We start from the raw sequence: 16,264 nt of genomic DNA, 5'->3' as shown, positions 1-16,264 counted from the left end.
GGAAGGAAGGAAGGAAGGAAGGAAGGAAGGAAGGAAGGAAGGAAGGAAGGAAGGAAGGAAAAAAAAGGACCTATTTGTATGAAAATATTTATGGCAGCTCTTTTTCTAGTGGCAGAGAATTGGAAATTAAGGGGATATTCATTGACTGGGGAATGACTGAACAATTTGTGATATATGAGTGTAATGGAATGCTATTGTGCTATAAGAACAAGATTATTTCAGAAAAATCTGGAAAGACTTACATGAATTGATACAAAGTGAAATGAGCAGAACCAGGAGAACATTGTACACATTAACAACCATATTGTCTAATGATCAATCTTGTATGACTTAGCAATTCTCAGCAATACAATGATCTAAAACAATTCCAAAGGACTCATGATGAAAAATGCTATCTACCTCCAGAGAAAGAACTGGAGTCTGTAGATCAAAGCACACTATTTTTCACTTTATTTTTTTCATAATGTTTTTTGTCTGTGTTTTCTTTCAGAACATGACTAATATGGGGGAGGGCAGCTAGGTAGCACAGTGAATAGAGCACCAGCCCTGGAGTCAGGAGGACCTAAGTTCAAATTTGGCTTCAGACACTTTTACTAGCCATGTGACCCTGGGCAAGTCACTTAACCCCAATTGCCCTGCCTTCCCCTCTCCAAAAAGCAAAAAAAAAAAAAAACAACAACCCAAAACATGGCTAATACTGAAATGTTTTGTATGACTGCACTTTTGTATAACCTATATCAAATTGTTTACTGTCTTGGAGAGGTGGAAGGAGAAAGAGAGAATTTGGAACTCAAAAAAAATTTTAAATGAATTTTAAAGATTGTTTTTACACATGATCGGGAACAAAATCATTTTTTTATAAAAGGTAATGCCATTGGAGCACCAGCTCTGACAAGTTCCACTAACTTGGAAAGTCTTCTAGGATAGCCCCATGTCTATTGTCTGAGAGCCAACAAATCTAGGTAAGGTTAGAGAGACTTCTCACCAGGCTAGTCCATAGGATGATGAACTTTTTGACCACAACTTATTTTAAAAACCACCTACTAAAGCCAATCAACTGACAAGTATTTACTAAACATTTACTATAAGCCAGGTATGAGCTAGAGGCTGGGGATTTAAAGACAAGAATGAAATAGTCACTGCCCTCATTCATAGGATCAAGGGATCATTAGTTTAAAAGTGGAATAGATCTCAAAAGCCATCTAGTTCAAGCTCCTAATTTTATAAATGAGTAATAAACTCAGGGAAGTTAAATAATTTGCTCAATTTCACACAGGCAGGATTTGGACCCAAGTCCTGTAGTTCCAGAGCCATTCATTCTGTGAGATTATAGAGGGATGGTTCTTTGCCTCCCTATGGAACAAGCGTCCAAATTGACAATATTGTAGATCCTCAAATATTGACATTAAAAAAACTCAGTTAAAACTTGGAAAAATCTATTTTCTGGCATAAATGGTGGGCAGCATCATTAGTAGAAAGATTACATGTTACTGTAGTATTGTCATTAATATTGTCATAATTATATAACTAAGATTAATAGTACTCTAAGTTTAGTGATCATAACCTAAGCATGTCACAGTATTTCATTTCAAACAGGGGCTATATGACAATACACCACCTAGTTGAAAGGTGCAAAATAGCATCCCTGGTTGATTTGTCTGTCTGACCCAACAAACAATGCTTGATGGAAGCTTTTTTCTCCCACCGAACTGACTGGTTCACACGATTGGTTTTGTATTGTTTAGATGTAGTCTTTTTTTTTTTTAAATGATCCTCTGGAAGAGATTGAAGTAGTTGGCTGGTCTTTGGTATGGCTCAGGTCAGAGAGAAGTCTGGATAGAAACAGAAAGGAGGCTTAACAAATTTCTGAGTTCCACAAACTAGACTGGGCTGCCTCTGGGACGCCAGGCAACATCTTAATCCAAACTGTCTCCTTTTGTCTCCTTTAATGGCATGTACGAAGTCCATATGCAAAAACAAAACAAGGGGGGGAAGCTGCTTTGTAGATTGGGCTGAATTAGCAGACTCTTTGAGCAGTCAAGCACTGATTTCAGGTTGTAAATCTACTGTTGATATAGACTGTTGTGAACTGAGTGCATTTTTTCCAGTACTGGCTCAACTGGTAGTCTTCTGGAGCCCATTTAAGTGAATTTTATGCAGGATGGTATATACATAGAGCTTAATTTGACTCTCAAATATGTACACATAAGTAAAACTAGTCTGGCAGGTGGTATATTATCTTATATATTAACTAAAAACATAGTTTTAAGCAGCTTAACCTTTTCCTATTTTCACCTTGTTCTACTCATATGCCCTATTGTTTTCCCATTATTTTTCCCCGTTCCACATGCTAGCATGGTAAAAGCCAAGCAGAATCAACTGTATTAAACATGTGAATGTTCCATAAAATTTAGTTTGCAAACATGCCAGTTTAAGAGTTTTTTGTAAAATAAAATAATTGTATCATTTTGGGGAAAAACAATGGAGTTTTCCTATAACGGACCATTAATTCTGGGTCTGGAAGTTTTATTGCTCTCCCACTATTGTGAGGTTTCTTATTCAGCAGCCCATAGTTTGGTTTGTCAGATCTTTGTTACCCTATTACAGCTCCAACCGCGTTTCATCAAAACCAGATTTACTCTTGTTCTAATGTGATGCATCTAGAGGATCCAATTTGCCAACCAAGCTTCCAATTTGCTTAGAAAGTAACAAAAATAGAATAGAGAATCTGTTAAAAAAAAAAAAACCTTTATATACATCTTTACCTAGCTGCTTCCTAACATAAAAGGGAAAACTGAGTGAAAAAAGAATGAATTTTAAGGTTGTGTGTGTGTGTGTGTGTGTGTGTGTGTGTGTGTGTGTGTGTAAGGGAAACTTGCCAACACGCCTTAAAGAAGAAAAAGGACATCAGATCAACCAGAAGCCTATTTTTCTTCCTTTGGGAACCCTATTTCATTACTTCTTTCAGTGTGCCTTACAGTTGCCAATTTGCAGGAGGACCCTTTATACCTATGAAATCATAGGTCTGGACTGCCCCACCCCCCCAACCAGTCTATTTCAGGGACTTTTAACCTGAGGTTGGCAGACCCCAAAGGAGTTTGTGGGTAGATTTTGGGGAGGGCAGGTCCATGAACTTGGATAGAGGTGAAAAAACATCTTTATTTTCACTATAATTGGTTTCTTTTGTAATTCTATCATTTTATGTACTTAAATAAATTATTCCATGAAGGAGTCCATGTGCTTCACCAGTCTGCCAGTGGGGTCTATGACACCTAAAAAGGTTAAGAACCCCTAGTGTATTTACACATGTTTATATATCTGTGTCTGCTCCTGCTCTTATGTGAATAACAGTTCTTTGTAAAGATTTTGTCTACTTATTTGTAAATACAATGATGTACAGTTTCCTGGCATACTTTCTCCCTAATTTTGTTAGTGCTTTACCCTGCCCTAAAATTATTTTGTTTATACTTTCCTGTGTACATGTTGTACTCAGACAGCCCCCCTCCCCCTCCCACATACAAAGAATGTAAGCTCCTTGAAGGAAGGCACTATTCTTTTTTTTTTCCTTACTCCAAAATCTATCAGAGTGTCTCACATGTAATAGGCTGGGTTCAGGGAGGACTAGCACCTCTAGAGCTGGGGTTGCTGAGCCCTTTTCGGGGCTCTAACTTTGGTGCTCACCTCTCATCCAATTCTCACCTGTGGCTCCAAGAAGCTGTAGAATGCACAGCAACCACACCCTTGTAAAACTGTCTTAGCAAATGGGCTAAACCGGGCTGAGGGTAACCATCAGGTTTCCAGCCTGTAGGTGAGTTAGGGGGGTGTCTACCCCAAGCATGTGAAGACATCCCCCCCCCCACGATGGGCAGGTGTAATGCCATGCACAGAAACTTTTCAGAAGAATGCTACTGTGAGCAGCTTTTAAGATTCTGATTACTCAGCATAGTGATCACTCTATTCCATAACAAAAGCAAAACATACATGGAAAATCAAGGTACAGCATTCACAATATTACAACTTATCACAGAAAATCACAATATAATATTCACAACATAGTCTCAAAGTAAAATAGTCACTCTTAAGTTAACTCAATTAGTCACTTATCAGCAGTTTCACAGTACAATAGTCAAAGTCTTCTGCTCATGGGGCAAAGTCTTGATTAACTCAATCAGTCATTTATAAGTAACAATATCTCAAAGTACTCAAAATCAGTCACTTATTCAGCAAAGTCTTCCTAAGTATCATACACAAAACACATCATCCCTTAGGTCACTAGTAAACTATAATTCCATAATTATTCAGTACCCAAGGAGAGGTATTTTCATCTTGACTTGGGGCCAGTTCTCAGATTCCCTGGATCCCCTTCCATGGTCCCAGATTCTACCTGGATTCACCAGACTGTCACCTGGGTAAAATGGCAGACAGCTCCCAGTTCCTTGATCAGCTCTCTGGGCAGGTCCTGCTCCACACTGGCGTTCACAGAGTCTGGTCTGTGTCAGCTCCTTCACGATTTCTGCTCCAGGGAATTCAAGGCTCAACCAAGCCACAAACAAAGTCTCAGCATCCCAGTCATGCTTCAGTCACCTGGACTCCTGGCTCTGGGTTCCTGGCTTCCTGGCTCTGGGCTCCTGGGATCCTGTTCAGAAGAAACTCCACTAAGTCGTTTTCAGGACTCAGATCTCCATTCTTCTGTAGCTGTTCTGCCACCAGATCTTGGTCTCAAGGAAATTCTGACTGTGCCTCTCTGGGGCTTTTCTTATATACACACACATTAGCTTCCTCTTTCAACCAGCCCCTTCCTATTATGTCAGTAACAGGAGACAGGAGTTCATACCTTCTGTTGTTCCCCCAGTCAGAGGCTTGATCAGTTACTAAGTGTTAAGTACCTGCTACTTTTGCCAACATTCAGATTCAAAATTACATTACCATTACAGCAGGTGAGCCATGAAGGAGGCTGAGGCAGGTAGTGTAGAGCACTTAGAGCTTGATCAGACATTGAAGATGCCACTGCATCCTGGGCCATAGTCATCTTGACTTTTCTCTTGCCATTGAACATTAATGACTCAGGAAGAGAGAGTGAGGCTGATGACTTTGCACTACTCTGCTTCACAAACAAATCAAGACATCACCTGTGATGTCACTGGTTCTCTTCAAAAATGAAGAACAGGCTAATTTTTTAAAATTTAATTAAATCTAGTCCAAAGGCTATGCCTCTACTTCTCACTCAGTATCCTACACTGCATTTTGTCCTTTAGATTAATCAATGTTAATAAATTGACAAGCATTTATTAGACACTTAATAAATGTGTGTGCGCACACACATGTGCACTAATACTGTGCTAAGCACTAGGGATGCAAAGACAAAAGTTAGGCAGTCCCTGCCCTAGTGGAGCTTATATTTTACTGAAGAGATATAACACATTTATAAATAAACAAATACACAATATGTACACAATCAAGTGATTTTGGATTTCACTAGCTCTCCTAGTGATATCCATGCTTGGAATTCTCTCCCTCCTTATATCTACCTCCTATCCTCCCTGGATTCCCACCTTTTGAAAGAAACCTTATCCATTTCCCCTTAATGCACTAGCATTGCCTTGCCTCTACAATTATCACCAATTTATCTTGTATATACTGTGTTTGTACATAGCTCTTTTCATACTGTTCCCTGCCCCCTCCATTAGACTGTGAATTCCTTAAGAGAAGGGACTGCTTTTGCCTTGTTTTCTTTTTTGCTTTGGGTCCCTAGCACTTGGCATAGTTCCTGGCACATAGTAGGTGCTGTTTTATGAATTGATTTGTTAACCTAAGGCACTAACAACTGAACAAATCAGGAGCTTCCTGAAGGAGCTGGTATATGAGCTAAAAGAAGGAGCCATGGGTAAAGGGAGTGAAAATTATAGAGAGAGGATGACTAGAAGAGCAAACTCCTAGCAAACATAGAAAGGGATGGGATCAATGACACAAGAAGAGGGGTGTTTTACATTATCAGTAATTCATATATCTTTGCATTTATTTTTCATCCTAAAATCATGGAATTTGGAAAACTAGAAATAGGAACCAACATTTTTATTCTATTTATTTTCTACCTGTTCATCATCATAAGTGTTACATGTCTTAAGAAGCCATAAGAGCACTGAGATCTAGTCTATTTCAAGTTATCTTTGCAGAAGTTAAAAACTGATTTGAAAGTAGGAGGGGAAACAGTAGAACCAGTCATTTCTGCATTTATTCAATTTCAGCTATGATTGATTCTATTTATTTTACCATTTTTTTCTTCAACTGAAAGATTTTGGTCATGCCTAGACAGCCTCTTTGACTTACCCATTTCCCCCTAATTTAGGCCCCTGCTCAGGCTATTCAGTTATCTATAGGAATTTGACTGACCCAGGTATGATCAGTAGTTCAAAATCAGAAATTAATGACTTTATCAGTAGAAATGATACTAAAGAAGAGGTATTAATATCTACCTTGCTATTATACCCTAAGGACCAAGGGCTTTTCTATCTGAATTGCAGTTGAAGCCTACCATATATGTTAACTCCCTGCTACCTCCATCAAAGAACTAAAGGGTCTTTCCATTTTAAGCCCTACTCTTGGGACCTTCCTCCTTTGTCATCATCTTAGACACAGCAACCTCCCTATCCATCTGTAATGCCCAACCTAGATCTTTGTCACAATCATCCACTGGCCTTTACATCATTCTCCCTTATTTCTCAAGACTTTCAATATCTGACTGAGGCCATCAGTCTGTTCTGGTTCACTTCCTTTTTGGTTTGACCAGTTCCACTATACACTATCCTTGAATCCTTTGACTCAGGCTTCATTAAATCCTAAGCCTGGGTTGCCCTTACTATTGAAATCCTTTTTTACTTCTTAAATGTTAGGGAAAGTTTTGATGTTTTCCATCTTTTATTAATTATTCTCCCTCTCCTCTTCAATCTTTTCCTCATCTACTGGATCTTTCCTTGTGACATACAAATATGCCATAGCATCCCTGATCCTTAAACAGATCTTTGTTTAACACTGTCATTCCTTCAAATCAATCCTCAGTGTTCTTCTCTTAATCTCAACTCACACAAGATTATAGTGAAAGGTATAACAATGGAGATATAATTTTGTTCAAAAATTATCTGATTGATATCAAGAAAGTTAAAAAAAAAAACAGGGAAGCATACTTGCTCACCAAAGGTGTTCCAGAGATGGAAAAGAATGAAGCACTTTTTTTCCTTTATGTTTTGTTAGGCCAATTTCCTTCCTCCATGAAAAGGCCCTATAATATTCTGGGGTTTGATATAATCAGCATAATATGTTTTGCCAAAAAAAAGCATTTCAAAGACCTCACCATCTATAAGATATCCTTTTTTTCCTTTGGACTTTGCAAAAATCTTTGGTGAACATACATCTCTATTTTCTTTGCACAGAGCTATCTATATGACTGTATTTATCAAAGATTCTTTCATGATCTTGTCACATATGTACATAGCTCCTTATTGGAAGAGAGTCTTTAGGGTTGAGTTTTGCTGTACAAAATCAAGTGCTTTTTTGTAATCATAAATAATAAACATGGCAGAATCCTATATTCTCTTCATCTTGCAGTCAACTGTGTGACTATAAAGATATGTTCTGATATAAACAATGGTTTGTGAAACAGCCTGTTTTTTGTCTCTTATTTTCATCAAAGACAGCTTCCATAGACATGGAGAACATGCTCATAAAGATTTTATAAAGATGAAAAAGTAGGCATGCATATGGGTTTGCAGCTATCGAAGTTCCCCAAATTTTCTTGTTTGGATCATTAATATTGTTTTTTCTTTTGTTTTTTTTCCCCTCATTCTTCTGGCATCTTCCCCTGCCTGCGCTATCTTGTAAAACAATCTCAATGCTTTCCAGATTTTATCACCTCCAGCATGCATCTCTTCAGAGTATATTTGATCTGGAATAGCTCCTCTTCTGACATCAACCTAAGGTCCATTTCTACTTCTTCATATAATACTTTAGAAACTGAGGTGCTAGACTTCAAATCTTATCATTTGCCATTGTTGATAACAATAGGTCATCGTAGAAACTTCAATACATTTGTGCTATTTTATATTTATGTATTGTCCTGCCAATTTTGTCTCCTATTATTTTGGGGATGATGTCATCATTTGCACTTCACACTCACTTTCCCATTGACTTGTTTTTACTTCCACTACTTTCTGCTGCTTTAAGTAATGATATTGCCCTTACTCATTGTCACCTTCCTCTTTATCTTTTTACAAACAATACAGAGTTTGCAACCTGAGATAATGGTGCACTTGGTTGCCATTTCTCTCTACTTGGCAAGGAAGTTAAGTATTACTAATTAAGGCAGTTTTTAGACTCTTTTGTCCTTCTTGCTGTGGCGACTACTTCACATTAGTTAACCTTTTACAGGAAATGGTAATAATGAAGGTCAATGTATTTGCCATTTAACATAGTTTTCCCATTTGTAAAATGAGGATACTAGCAGCACTGACCTCATAGGGTTGTTTTGAATATCAAGTGAGATCTATAAATAAAGTGCTTTGCAAACTTTAAAACCATATAAAAATGCTAGCTATTAGTATTATTGCTACTTTCTTTTTCCCATTTTTCAGTATCTACTCTTCATTTCAATAAGCTAAGTTAAAGCAGTTGCAGTCTCTTTACTATCTTCTAATTTTTAAGCCTTTCTTTTAATTTACCATAACTTTGACCTTTTTTCTAATTATTTGGTGGTCTGGATACATAGAGACAGGCATAGTTGGTGTAGTCAGGAAGATCACCTTCATGAGTTCTAATCTGGCCTCAGACACTTACTAGCTATATAACTCTGGGAAAGTCACTTAACCCTGTTTGCTTCAGTTTCTTCATCTGTAAAATTAGATAGAGAAGGAGATAGTAAACAAATTTAGTATTTTTATCAAGAAAATTTCAAATGGAGTCACAAAGATTCAGACACAACTGAAATGATGCAACAACAAAAATACATTGAGATAGCTACTTTTACTATTACCAAGACATACTTAATTTCGTGAGTGTGTGTGTGTGATGTTGTCTTTCCATGTCCAATGACTCCTTACTCTCTTCTGGAAGAAAGTACTCAGGATATATAGGCACCAGGCTTCTGAGTCATCTTAAAAGATTTTAGCCTCTTTCATTTCTCAAACCTGAGTCGTAATTTTGCCATCATCCCTTGTGACCACCCCAAACATTAAATTCATCACATTTCAACATGTATCTTGCCTTGGTTTGGAGAGTCTTGTCAAGTTCTTGGTAGAAATTTGCTACCTCTTCATCTTCTGCAAAAAAAAGGCTGGCACACATGCCACAATTATTTCTATGAGGTTCTTTTGCATGGCAACATGAGATTGGTAAGTGTCCTGTAAAATGTTATTTTTTATTTTATTTGGTCATATGATGAAACCAATTCTTTCAACTTGTTGTTTTAACCTCTACAAGCAGTACTTGTAAGCTTTCATATTTAGCATTTGTGTCTCATTTATTATGAGAATATCATTATTGGTGTGATTTGATAACACATTAGTGTGGTTCAATAATACATCAGTTCTTCTGTCACTGGATGAAGATCTCACATTTCTAAGTACCTATACTTACTAATCTTTATAGGTAGTTTAAAAAATGTGTGGTTCTTAGCACCGCTACCACCTTTCCTACCATTTAAGCACCATCACTATGGTAACAGAAAGGGACTGCTTAGTGCTGAGGACCATTTTATTTTTTTCCTGTTTCATGGATTGCTGTGGCCAAAGAATCTATCACTTAGTGGCCAACCAACTGGTGATGAGTCTCTGTTCTTAATAAGGCTGGTTCTCAGACAGCAGACATAGCAAGTTACTGAGTTATTCCAGAATAATGTGTATTTTTGAAGTCAGATTATCAGCTTTATTCTAATAGAGGTTTGCATCAACACCAAATTGAAGAAAGGATGAAGTTGAGAAAATACTGCATGCCGATATACTAGTCACAACCTATTTTTTTTAATTCCCCCAAAATGGGAAATGAGAAAAGATTTTTAATGGACTGATTTTAAGAAATGGTTATTTCTTAGAAAAATTTAAATAAAACTTAAGTAAAATAATCACGCCTATGAGGTGGTGTGCCAGTCATATAGTGAAAGCAGGAGCTAACAGATATACATGAACTCCTTAAAGACTCACAGGACGAGTCTACAGTAAATTGGGGATTTTATGAAAGGACATAGACAAAATCACACAGGATGAAAAGTCAAATGGATTTATAATATGCACTGGTAGAGGTAACACTCACACTGAGATCACTGATCCATTGAAATTTAAAAATGAGTATAGGACTTTAAATCTATCCCTCTTAAATTTCATCCTCTTAAGGTGAAATTTTCTATCTGAAGATCTTTTTGGATCCTAACTTTGACAGCCAACATAATAATTATTGTATCAGTCCAGGAAATCTTCTGGGTTTTCAGATCTACTCTTCTTCCATCTAACAGTTGGCTATATCCTTTCCTCTTTTTAGGTACCCTCTGGTCCGGCACTTACCACAAGACACTGGGGAAAATCATGGTGACCTGACTCCTCTTTCTTTAATAAAATGAGGTGGCAAATACCAGTATTGATGGAATTGAGCAACCCTTTTTACCACTGAACTGAATCTCTCCAATTTCTTTCTAGAGTGGATTTACCAGTTAGCCTCTCTCAAGATTTTTTTCCCTAATAGGCCAGAGGACTCAGGGATTTCTTCCTATACTTGGTTCAAACTCATGGAGTACTCCTAATTATTTTGAATGGGCCTTAGTTTGTTCCATAACCCTTTCCAACATGACCTTCTAATGAGATTTTCAGAGTCCATTCCGCTCTGGTCTCTTGTGGCCACAGGAAGGGGATAGGAAGTTCACCATTGCTGATACATAGGACAGTAGAAACTTTTCAAAGAACTATTTTATCACCATACTAAGTGTAGATGGGATTACTATGATCCTGTTACTACCTTAGTTCCATACATTGGATTGAAAACTTCAATTTTGGATCAAACTGGTGTTCAGGAATTTTACATGGGAGTATGCTGCAGAATTTATGATATGTGACTGTTAAGATTTATGTATGGGGGCGGCTAGGTGGCACAGTGAATAGAGCACCAGCCCTGGAGTCAGGAGAACCTGAGTTCAAATCCGGCCTCAGACACAACACAAAAACTAGCCATGTGACATTGGGCAAGTCACTTAACCCCAATTACCCTTCAAAAAGCAAAAAAGAAAAAAAAATATGTATGATTTGTGATTGCTATGACCCCTTCTTGTTATATGTATAAGGACAAAGTTTTACTGCTTAGACTCTTGTCATTGGAAGTGCTACACTTGGAAAAATGTAAATGAATCAATATCATTTGCTATAAAATAAATATGTATAATATATGTACATATGAATGCACACACATTTATACATATCTAGGGTAATACACAAGGCCTTTATTTCTCTGTTAGGATCTTTGTGTATTGGAAGTTTGTTTCTCCTCTTATGTAATCTGAGCTAATGTTTCATGCATAGAATCCTAACAGAAAAAAAATGTAAGCACCACTATAAGACTTTTCATTACTCACTTGAGAGAATAATTTAAGGTCATTTGAGGGGGGGATTTCCAAATAATTGACAAAATAGAGCTATCTGAGAAGTTTTATATCCATATCACATGATATGTATCCTGAAAGTATTAATTGTTCTTTGCTTTTTTGATTTCACCCCGAAAACCAACTGAGAAGGTTTTTCCCTCTTTTCCTAATAATAGCCTAATAATAGGAAAAGTGTCCATCTGGGCCCACACAGTCCTATGATATCTAGTATCATAGATAAGATCCTCAACATCTCCCTTGTCAGTCAAATGAATAAATCAGGGAATTTTCCACTTATCCAGCTAATAAACAAAGATACCAAGGCACTAATCGAGAAGTGAAAAGAAGAAGGTAATACTTTATTCCCCACCAATCACCATACTAGAATCTCCCAAAAGGAAGGAGCATCTCTAACACATGTAATAGATGGGACTTTTCTTATACAAAAGAAGGAGCTGAGAAGCTGCTATGTATGCCACCATCCCAATGAAGATGAGACCTTGGTGGAGTATATCATTCAACTCTTGTTTCCAGTCCTCCTAAGTCTTCAGTTGGCTGTACAGAATATCTTTTAATAAACTTAAAAAAAAATCTAAGTCTTATGACTTTGCTTTCTCCCCAGTTCAGAAACTGGGTTTCTATGTAATCACATATTTAGAGACTCTTTTGCTTCTAGTCATTAGAACTCACAAAAGAAAGCCTTTGGCATCAGAGAGTATTTCCTGTCTCAAAATCTACTGATCTCCGCAATACATGCTTCACAAGGAGATACTGTCAATAGGCTTATTTACTAAGCGCTTATGGATGAAAGCATCATTGTTTACTTCTTACACTGGACCCAGATGAACTGTGTATGCAAGGTAGGTATCATGAAGGCCCTTGAGTTACTGCTAATCAATTTTAAGGTCCTGGTGTATCTGCAGGAAGGTACAGAGGTAAAATAAAAGGCTTTTTTTTTTTAATTTAAATGCTTTATTAACTGCTGATTTACATCATTTGTTTCCGCCAGATTTTGAGTTACAAATTTTCTCCCCGTTTTCCCCCCACCCATCCCCCCAAAACAGCAGTCCCACAGGATATCCCCACCTCCAATCTGCTCTCTTCCATATTTTCTCCCATACCCATTTCAACTTTTCCAGTGGATCTCTATGCCTCAGTTACATGTAAGATGGTATTAATAATAGTATACACACACACACATATATATATTTGAATATTTGATTTAAACTTTCAATTCCAGATTCATTCCCTTCCCCCCCCCCGCCACCCACCCCCACTGGGGGGACAAGCAGTTCAGTATAGGTTGTACATGTGTGGCTAATGCAAAACAATAACATAGTAGATGTATTGTAAAAGACTGACTATATTTCCCTCCCTCCTATCCCACCTCACACTTGTTCTATTCTCTACTTTGATCCTGTCCCTTTTCAAAAATGGGTGCTTCCAACTTCCCTCCCCCCCAGCCTGCCTTCCCTTCCATCATCCCCCCTCACATCCCCTTCCCCCCCTATTCTCCTGGAGGGTGAGATCCCCTATTTAGTGTGTATTTCCCTCCCTTCTCAAGCCAGATTCAATAGGAATAAGGTTGACCTATTCCCTTTTGCCTTCCTATTCTTCCCCTCCATTGTAACCATTTTCCCTTGCCTCTTCTATATGAGATAGTTTGCCCCACTCTGTCTCTCCCCATCTCCTCTCATTATATTCCTCTCACCTCTTAATTTCACCTTTTAAGTATCATCTCTTCCTGTTAAATTGGTCCCGTGCCCTCTATCTATGTATACCTGTAAACGTATATACACACATTCACATATGTATTCATATGCCCGCATACCCTCATATAAAGACACATATATATATTTCTAATCCCTTCAACTACTGAGAAAAGTTTCATAGGTTACAATTATTGTTTTTCCATGTAGGAATGTTAATAGTTCAACTTTGGCCAGGTGGCTCAGCGAGCAAGAGCACCGGCTCCAGTGCCAGGATGACCCGGACCAAATCCGGGCCCAGACACTCAACACCACACCCAGAAACAACAACTGGCCATGCAACCCCGAACAAGCCACTCAAACCCGATTGCTTAAAAAAAAATAGTTCAACTTTGATAAGTTCCTTATGATTTCTTTTCCCTGTTTACCTTCTCATGCTACTCTTGCTTCTTGTATCTGAATGTCAAATTTTCTATTCAACTCTGGTTTTTTCAGCAAGAACGCTTGAAAGTCCTCTATTCCAATGAATGACCATATTTTCCCCTGAAATATGATACTCAGTTTTGCTGGGTAGGTGACTCTTGGTTTTAATCCCAGCTCCCTTGACCTCCGGAATATCACATTCCAGGTCCTTCGATCCCTCAGTGTAGAAGCTGCCAGATCCTGGGTTATCCTGATTGTGTTTCCACAATATTCAAATTGTTTCTTCCTGGCTGCTTGTAATATTCTCTCCTTAATCTGGGAATTCCGGAACCTGGCTATAATATTCCTAGGAGTTTTCTTTTTGGGATCTTTTTCAGGAGGTGATCGGTGGATTCTTTCAACCTCTATTTTGCCCTCTGGTTCTAAAACATCAGGGCAGTTTTCGTTGAGAACTTCCTGGAGGATGCTTTCCAGGCTCTTACTTTGGTCATGGCTCTCAGGCAGTCCAATAATTTTTAAATTATCTCTCCTGGATCTATTTTCCAAGTCAGTGGTTTTTCCCATGAGATATTTCACATTGCCTTCTATTCTTTCATTTGTTTGGATCTGTTTAACAGCATCTTGATTTCTCATAAAGTCATTAGCTTCCATTTGCTCCAATCTAATTCTGAAGCAATGATTCTCCTCAGTGAGCTTTTGAGATTCTTTTTCCATCTGGCAAATTCAACTTTTTAAGGCATTCTTCTCCTCATTGCCTTTTTGAGCCTCCTTTGCCATTTGAGTCAGTCTGTTTTTTAAGGTATTATTTTCTTCAGTCAGGCTGTTGACTCTCATTTCATAATTTTCTTGCATTGTTCTCATTTCTCTTCCCAATTTTTCCTCCACTTCTCTTATCTGCTCCTTAAGGTCCTCTATGGCCTGTAACCAGCTCGTATTTTCCTTTGAAGCTTTTGGTGCAGGAGTTCTGACTTCACTGTTTTCCTCCTGTTCCATGCCTTGCTCCTTCTTATCCCCAAAATAGGAGTGTAATGTTGGAATCTTCTGTCTGCTTTGTTTCCTTTGCCTGCTCATTTTGCCACTCAATGATTTGACTTTTGGGCTTTTTGCCACAGTAGGACTCTGCCACCAGACAGGTGAGTTTTCCTCCCAAACGCTGGGGTTTTCTCAGCTGCCGGAGGTATTAGATGGGTGCCCTCTCTGAGGTCTCCACACGCTCTGGCAAGCTGGAAACACACCCCAGGACCTCCACCCTAGACTGCAATCCAGATCCAAGCAGGTTAAAGCAAGAGCGATTACCCCTCAGACTGGTGCTTGGTCCCCCTACACTCTGCAGGTCAGGAGCTTGAAGCCGCCATGTGGCGCTGGCAGGCTGTGCTGGCGGATCAGTGGTTTCTCGCTCCGGGGGTAAAAGCCACGCACTCCCACTTCCTGGGTCCCAAAGTCCAGACTGCACTGACCTCTCACCTTGTCCTTCGCATCTCTGTATTGATAAATCTGGAAACGGCCACAGCTGCTGCTGATCTGGAGTCCCTCTGGCTGGCAGCTGGTCAGGCCCACCCTGGGGATAAAGCCTCAGCATGGGGCTGGGCTAGGCTCCCAGAGCGCTGTGCTGGCCGATTCCTGCCGGCCTGCGGCCTGCGGGCTATCCTCAGAGGGAGGTTAGCTTCTCTGTGTCATTTTGTGGGTTCTGCAATAAAAGCCTTTTTTGGTACCAAAAGGCTCCACTAATGTAGATGCCCAATGGAGGGAGAGGATGTGAGATGGGTACAGAACTGTTCCCACTAAAAGGTATTTTCTACTTTTTTTCTATCTGACCTCCATACCTCTACAGCAAGTAAAGGGATATGGTTTATGGTGTTAGATCCATTATCCCTGAAGAAATGCTTAAATCATAGAGATATGTCTGAATTCAAATTTAATTCCTATCCTATATTATAATAGATATATTGTCAAGTTTAACTTTTCAGAGCTGATATGCCCAGTTTTGTATATCTTTATTTACTTCTCCCTGTTGGCTAGGAGGGCCTGCATATGGTAAAGCGGATAAAGAACTGTTCTCAAATTCAGAAAATCTGATTGTCCTTAAAGCCAGGAAGACCAAGGTTCATGCTCTATCTCCAACACATACTGATTGCATGACCTTGAACAAGGTCTACTCTAGACAAAGTCTACTCTAGACAACCCTCTAAGACTCTAAGTTGCAAAGAAGGTTATGACATGTACTGAGGGAATTTCCCCATTTGAGAGTCCCTATTCCAACATAACCACAGATCTCACATCCTGTAGTTGCCTATGGGGCACAGCCAACCTAGTGATGGCTAGACAGTTGTCAAGCTTGACATTTCTCCATCCAATGGATCTATGACCTAGCCACACCTGTTCCCTTTAATTGATATTGTCTACTTTCTGCCCTTTCTCTTATCTATAAGGCTATATTTCCTTATATATGTAATCTTCTATTCAAGGTTATAAGGTTGGTTAGAGCAAAGAGAATTTGAGCAAAATCGTAAGAGATAAAAAG

The 16,264-nt window shown here is 38.7% G+C and overlaps 1 long non-coding RNA gene across 1 annotated transcript in view; it reads left to right on the top strand.

Annotated features, from left to right (window-relative positions):
* LOC138166444 (uncharacterized) overlaps positions 1–11,062 on the top strand; it is an 11,840-nt gene extending 778 nt beyond the window's left edge. The window contains exon 3 of the long non-coding RNA XR_011169598.1: positions 10,522–11,062. This is a non-coding gene — a long non-coding RNA (uncharacterized lncRNA). The remainder of the gene's footprint in view (positions 1–10,521) is intronic.
* Positions 11,063–16,264: the final 5,202 nt, after the last annotated feature.

This window comes from Petaurus breviceps, unplaced genomic scaffold (genome assembly GCF_028583685.1).
Source record: "Petaurus breviceps papuanus isolate PSGF00001 unplaced genomic scaffold, PetGlider_PUasm1.0 224, whole genome shotgun sequence".
Taxonomy (NCBI): Eukaryota; Metazoa; Chordata; class Mammalia; order Diprotodontia; family Petauridae; genus Petaurus; species Petaurus breviceps.
Note: the sequence above shows the minus strand (reverse complement) of the source record. Positions and strands in the feature narration are given on the sequence as shown.